Source organism: Salmo trutta, chromosome 38 (genome assembly GCF_901001165.1).
Source record: "Salmo trutta chromosome 38, fSalTru1.1, whole genome shotgun sequence".
NCBI lineage: Eukaryota > Metazoa > Chordata > Actinopteri > Salmoniformes > Salmonidae > Salmo > Salmo trutta.
Window position 1 is genome coordinate 5,345,444 of NC_042994.1, and position 7,346 is coordinate 5,352,789.

Consider the following 7,346-nt stretch of genomic DNA (forward strand, 5'->3'; position numbering starts at 1 on the left):
TGTCTGATGGCAGTGTATTCCAGACATGGGACGCTCTCACAGAGAAAGCGGATTTACTAAAGGTGCTTTTCCTTAAGGGAACTATACAGTCACCTCTCATGGCAAACCTTGTGGATCTGCTGCCATATGTTTGGATTTTCTGTTTAACAAAAGTACTGAGTGGAGGGGGAGCTAGGCCATTTAGGATCTTGAATACAAGACATGCGTCGGTGTATTGCACCAGATTTTCCCAACTCAGGAGCTCATGCTTTCTGAGGATGTAACAGTGATGATGGCTACAGGATGTAACAGTGATGATGTTTGTCCACAACATGACAAGAGGTCCAATAAATGACTCACTATCTGACTGATATAAGCAACCTGGATTACACCAATCAGAACTGATGTTTATTTATGTGGAGCATTGACAGTAGGCACAGGATAGAGAATGGTCAGTGTGTGTGTGTGTGTGTTTTGACAGGGGCCCCAGTGTTTGACTTGGAAGGGTTTCTCACTCTGGAGCCGTGCTTCGAGGAACACTTCCTGACTTCTAGGAACCCCTTGTCTGGACCTCTGGAGGAACGTGCACACACACATCCAGAGCAAGTCTCAGCGAGCTGTTCACATCTGTCAAGGGGGAGGGGCGGCACGTTCATGTTCTCCCAGTTGGAGGGAGGATGGGGAGTGGGAAAGCCATGTGTCTAAAGCTAACTCAAAGCCATGTACATAGAACAGGTCCTAAACATGAGTAGAACAGGTAGGGTAAACACTACCTAACTTGGAAAACAAGTTGCTGTTGTTTTGAATGTAGAGTCCTCAGGATTGCTATCTAAAGGTCATATGAAAAAGGTTATATGAAGTCAATCAATAGCCTCTGAGAAAATATGTTTTATACTCCCACACACGAACAGGGCCAGACAAGATTAAAGCTAAAGCCATCCTGTCCATTACGAGGGATGGGGAGAGGTACCATTTTCACAGGCCACGTGAGTTTGTTTCAGTGTGCGTGAGTGCTAGTGTGTGTATGGACACAATGGTCATCACCCATCTTGCTGTACCAAAGTATGAAGCACTTGTCAGAGGTCTTAAACATTAGGCCCTAATTGGAGCAGAGTGGAGCCCTCTTCCTCCCACCCTATCCTAGCACTGGGCTTGAGATGCTGTATACAGAGTACAGGGCCGTGGTATCAGCTTCCAGTCCAACCAGCACATGGCCTGACTGGCTGCATCTATCGATCTGTCAAGGACACACACACACACACAAAATAATCACTCTAGGACATGCACTGTTACTTGATTGAAGACTACTGCACTGAAAAGCCTGTGTTGTTAGATAATGTGATATAGGATATTGCTGGAGTGTTGCCCAGGCAGGAGGTTTGTTTCCCACAAATGCTCCATGTTGCACTTTCTGTCTGAAAGAGAGATCAGTTGTCAGCCTCAGGGTTCGTTTAAGGTCAAGATTCCATTGTGTTTTATAGGAGTCAATGATTCAAATCAAACGTCATTTAACCTCTTACATCTAGATGTTCCGCTAGCGGAACACCGCTCCAATATCCAATGATAGGGAGTGGCGCGAATTACAAATTCCTCGAAAATCCAAAAACTTCAACTATTTTACACCATTTTAAAGACAAGACTCTCCTTTATCTAACCACACTGTCCGATTTCAAAAAGGCTTTGCAACGAAAGCAAAACATTAGATTATGTCAGGAGAGTATCCAGCCAGAAATAATCAGACACCCATTTTTCAAGCTAGCATATAATGTCACCAAAACCACAGCTAAATGCAGCACTAACCTTTGATGATCTTCATCAGATGACACTCCTAGGACATTATGTTATACAATACATGCATGTTTTGTTCAATCAAGTTCATATTTATATCAAAAAACAGCTTTTTACATTAGCATGTGATGTTCAGAACTAGCATACCCACCGCAAACTTCCGGTGAATTTACTAAATTACTCACGATAAACGTTCACAAAAAACATAACAATTATTTTAAGAATTATAGATACAGAACTCCTTTATGCAATCGCGGTGTCCGATTTTAAAATAGCTTTTCGGCAAAAGCACATTTTGCAATATTCTGAGTAGATAGCCCTGCCATCATGGCTAGTTATTTTGATACCCACCAAGTTTGGCACTCACCAAACTCAGATTTACTATAAGAAAAATTGGATTACCTTTGCTGTTCTTCGTCAGAATGCACTCCCAGGACTTCTACTTCAATAACAAATGTTGGTTTGGTTCCAAATAATCCATAGTTATATCCAAATAACGGCGTTTTGTTCATGCGTTCAAGACACTATCCGAAGGGTAACGAAGGGTGACGCGCAGACGCGTATCGTGACAAAAAATTTCAAAATATTCCATTACCGTACTTCGAAGCATGTCAAACGCTGTTTAAAATCAATTTTTATGCGATTTTTCTCGTAAAATAGCGATAATATTCCGACCGGGAGACGTCCTTTTCGTTCAAAGACTGAAAATCTAAAATGGACTCTTCACGTGCATGCGTGCGCCCGTCTCATTGTTCTCAGATCGACCACTATCCAAATGCGCTACTGTTTTTCAGCCATGGGCTGCAAAGTCATCATTCAATGTTCTGGTGCCTTCTGGCGCCTATGGGAGCCTTAGAAAATGTCACGTTACAGCAGAGATCCTTTATTTTGGATAGAGATGACAAAGAAGGCCAAGAAATGGTCAGACAGGGTACTTCCTGTACAGAATCTTCTCAGGTTTTGGCCTGCCATTTGAGCTCTGTTATACTCACAGACACCATTCAAACCGTTTTAGAAACTTTGGAGTGTTTTTTCTATCCAAAGCCACTAATTATATGCATATTGTAGTTTCTGGGCAGGAGTAATAACCAGATTAAATCGGGTACGTTTTTTATCCGGCCGTGAAAATACTGCCCCCTATCCATAACAAGTTAAAGTGCATTTAAAATCGCAACACACATTACAGAAGTAAAAGCAAACGGGAGCAGTGAAAGGGATGCATAAAAGAACATAAAAACACACATGATGTCTAAAACAATCAAATCCAAGGTGTGACAGTGGTGTGAACTACCTTGATTCAGCACCTGAGTGAGCCAACTCATCTAGCATGCAACAGTAGATAGAATGGAATGTGATGAAAATGAGTCCTCGTTATCAACAAGAAGTGTAGGAAAGTAATCAATACTTCACAGTTTCTGTTGGGCAATCATTTTTGGTAACAGTAGTAGCCCTAACCCTACCTTCATGTCCACATCCTATTTTCACTGGCTACGTGTGTATGGACACAATGGTCATCTTCACTCTTGCTGTACCAGAAGATGAAGCACTTAACAGAGTTAGAGATCTTGATAGTTAGACCTGAGCTGAAGCAGAGTGTAGCCCTCCCACCCTATCCTATAGAGCTGGGCCTGAGAGTACAGCAGTGGAGGCTGCTGAGGGGAGGACTGCTCGTAATAATGGCTGGAATGGAGTGGTATCAAATATATTTTGTAGTAGCATTCCATCGACTCCATTCCGGCCATTATTATGAGCCATCCTCCCCTCAGCAGCCTCCACTGGAGTACGGGGCCGTGGTATCAGCTTCCAGTCCAACCAGCACATGGCCTGACTGGCTGCATCTATCTATCTGTCAAGGACACACACACACACACACACACACAAAACATTCTACTATTCAGCAGAAAACGAAATAATCACTCTCTAGGACCTTCAGTGTAGACTACCACTAGAACCCCTGTGTTTTTAGATAATGCGATATAGAATACTGCTGGAGCGTTGCTCAGTCAGGATGTTTGGTTCTTTAATGCTCTGTTGAAGTCTGTCGGAGAGAGACATATCCATTGTGATAGGAGCCACTGATTCATAGATGTGACAGTGAACGCCTTCAGCAACCAAATAATCCAGCATGCAACAGTAGATGTGATGGAAATGAGTCATCATTATCAACATGGAGTGTAGGAATGTAATTAACACTTACAGTTTCTGTTGGGCAAGAATTTTCGGTAACAGTAGTAACACTAACCCTAGCTTCATGTCCACATCCCAGTTCAACCCTAACCCTGGCCTCAACCCTAACACTAACCCTAGTTAAACCCTAACCCTAGCTTCATGTCCATATTCCGCTTCAACCCTAACCCTAGATTCATGTCCACATCCCAGTTCAACCCTAACCCTAGCCTCAACACTAACCCTAGCTTCATGTCCACATCCTAGTTCAACCCTAACCCTAGCCTCAACCCTATCACTAACCCTAGTTAAACCCTTGCTTCATCTCCACATCACGCTTCAACCCTAACCCTAGCCTCAACCCTAACCCTAGCTTCATGTCCACACCCTAGTTCATTCCTAACCCTAGCCTCAACCCTAACCCTAGCTTCAACCCTAACACTAACCCTAGCTTCATGTCCATACCCTAGTTCAACCCTAACCCTAGCCTCAACTCTTTAACACTAACCCTAGTTCATTCCTAACCCTAGCCTCAACCCTAACACTAACCCTAGCTTCATGTCCACACCCTAGTTCAACCCTAACCCTAGCCTCAACCCTATCACTAACCCTAGTTAAACCCTTGCTTCATCTCCACATCACGCTTCAACCCTAACCCTAGCTTCATGTCCACACCCTAGTTCATTCCTAACCCTAGCCTCAACCCTAACCCTAGCTTCATGTCCACACCCTAGTTCATTCCTAACCCTAGCTTCAACCCTAACACTAACCCTAGCTTCATGTCCATACCCTAGTTCAACCCTAACCCTAGCCTCAACCCTATCACTAACCCTAGTTAAACCCTTGCTTCATCTCCACATCACGCTTCAACCCTAACCCTAGCCTCAACCCTAACCCTAGCTTCATGTCCACACCCTAGTTCATTCCTAACCCTAGCCTCAACCCTAACCCTAACCCTAGCTTCATGTCCACACCCTAGTTCATTCCTAACCCTAGCCTCAACCCTAACACTAACCCTAGCTTCATGTCCACACCCTAGTTCAACCCTAACCCTAGCCTCAACTTTTTAACACTAACCCTAGTTCATTCCTAACCCTAGCCTCAACCCTAACACTAACCCTAGCTTCATGTCCACATCCCGGTTCAACCCTAACCCTAGCCTCAACTCTTTAACACTAACCCTAGTTCATTCCTAACCCTAGCTTCAACCCTAACACTAACCCTAGCTTCATGTCCACACCCTAGTTCAACCCTAACCCTAGCCTCAACTTTTTAACACTAACCCTAGTTCATTCCTAGCCCTAGCCTCAACCCTAACACTAACCCTAGCTTCATGTCCACACCCTAGTTCAACCCTAACCCTAGCCTCAACTTTTTAACACTAACCCTAGTTCATTCCTAGCCCTAGCCTCAACCCTAACACTAACCCTAGCTTCATGTCCACATCCCGGTTCAACCCTAACCATAGATTCATGTCCACATCCCGGTTCAACTCTAACCATAGATTCATGTCCACATCCCAGTTCAAGCCTAACCCTAGCCTCAACACTAACCCTACAACAGAGTTACTATGGATACCTTAACAGGAAGTGTCAGTCAGGGAGTTGACCCACATCCACTTCCTGCTCACCTATGTTACTTCCTGTAGAAGTCAGAATATAATGTGGTTTACAATGACAGGAAGTCACAACTATCGTAAACCATGTTTAGTTTGATAACTTAAAGGAAGTTAAGGCCATAGAGTACATTGTATAGTGAACATTTCCACTTAATAAGTTACATATTTGACCACCCATATCTAAATTGGAATAGGATTGAAAATAGTTTATTGCCCATGAACAAAAGATTACAGGAATTTGCTCTGACAATGATTAACTCAGGACAAAAGTATTTCTGTTACTACTATTTCTTCTTCAGTCATGCCATTCTGTATGTAGGTAGGTAATTAATGTGCACTTGTCTCTTTCTATGTCAGTCTGTCTACATTTATGTGTAGGTAAGGAATTAACAACACTAATTCATACACTTGTCTCTGTCATTTCAGTCTGTTTATTTATGTATGTATTTACACTACATGATCAAATTATGTGGACACCTGCTCATCGAACATCTCATTCCAAAATTATGGGCATTAATATGGAGTTGGTCCCCCCTTTGCTGCTATAAAAGCCTCCACTCTTCTGGGAAAGCTTTCCACTAGATGTTGGTACATTGCTGCAGGGACTTGCTTCCATTCAGCCACAAGAGCATTAGCGAGGTCGGGCACTGATGTTGGGCGTTTAGGCTGGCTTGCAGTCGGTGTCCCAATTCATCCCAAAGCTGTAGGATGGGGTTGAGGACAGGGCTCTGTGCAGGCCAGTCAAGTTATTCCACACTGATCTCGACAAAACATTTCTGTATGGACCTCGCTTTGTGCACGGGGGCATTGTCATGCTGAAACAGGAAAGGGCCTTCCCCAAACTGTTGCCATAAAGTTGGAAGCACAGAATCGTCTAGAATGTCATTTTATGCTGTAGCGTTAAGATTTTCCTTCACTGGAACTAAAGGGCCTAGCCCTAACCATGAAAAACAGCCCCAGACCATTATTCTTCCTCCAACAAACTTTACAGTTGGCACTATGTATTGGGGCAGGTAGCGTTTTCCTGGCATCCCAAAACCATATTCGTCCGTAAGACTGCCAGATGGTGAAGCGTGATTCATCACTCCAGAGAACGCGTTTCCACTGCTCCAGAGTCCAAATGTGGCGAGCTTTACACCACTCCAGTGGACACTTGGCATTGCGCATGGTGATCTTAGGCTTGTGTGTGGCTGCTCGAATCATGGAAACCCATTTCGTGAAGCTCCAGATGAATAGTTCTTGTGCTGACGTTTCTTCCAGAGGCAGTTTGGAACTCGGTAGTGAGTATTGCAACCGAGGACAGATGATTTTTACACGCTTCACCACTCTGCGGTCCCGTTCGGTGAGCTTGTATGGCCTACCACTTCGCGGCTGAGCCGTTGTTGCTCCTAGACGTTTCCACTTCACAATAACAGCACTTACAGCTGACCGGGGCAGCTCTAGCAGGGCCACAAACTGACTTGTTGGAAAGGTGGCATCCTATGATGGTGCCACATTGAAAGTCACTGAGCTCTTCAGTAAGGCCATTCTACTGCCAATGTTTGTCTATGGAGATTGTATGACTGTGTGCTTGATTTTATACACCTGTCAGCAATGGGTGTGGCTGAAATAGCAGAATCCACTAATTTGGAGGGGTGTCCACATACTTTTGTATATATAATTGTATGTTTGTATGTACAGTATGTATGTGTGTGTATAAACAGAGTTTATACACAATTACACGTACACTCGTCTCTGTTTTTCAACAACTGATGGACCGCCCCCAGGTGGTATAGGTAGGCAACAACACATCTGC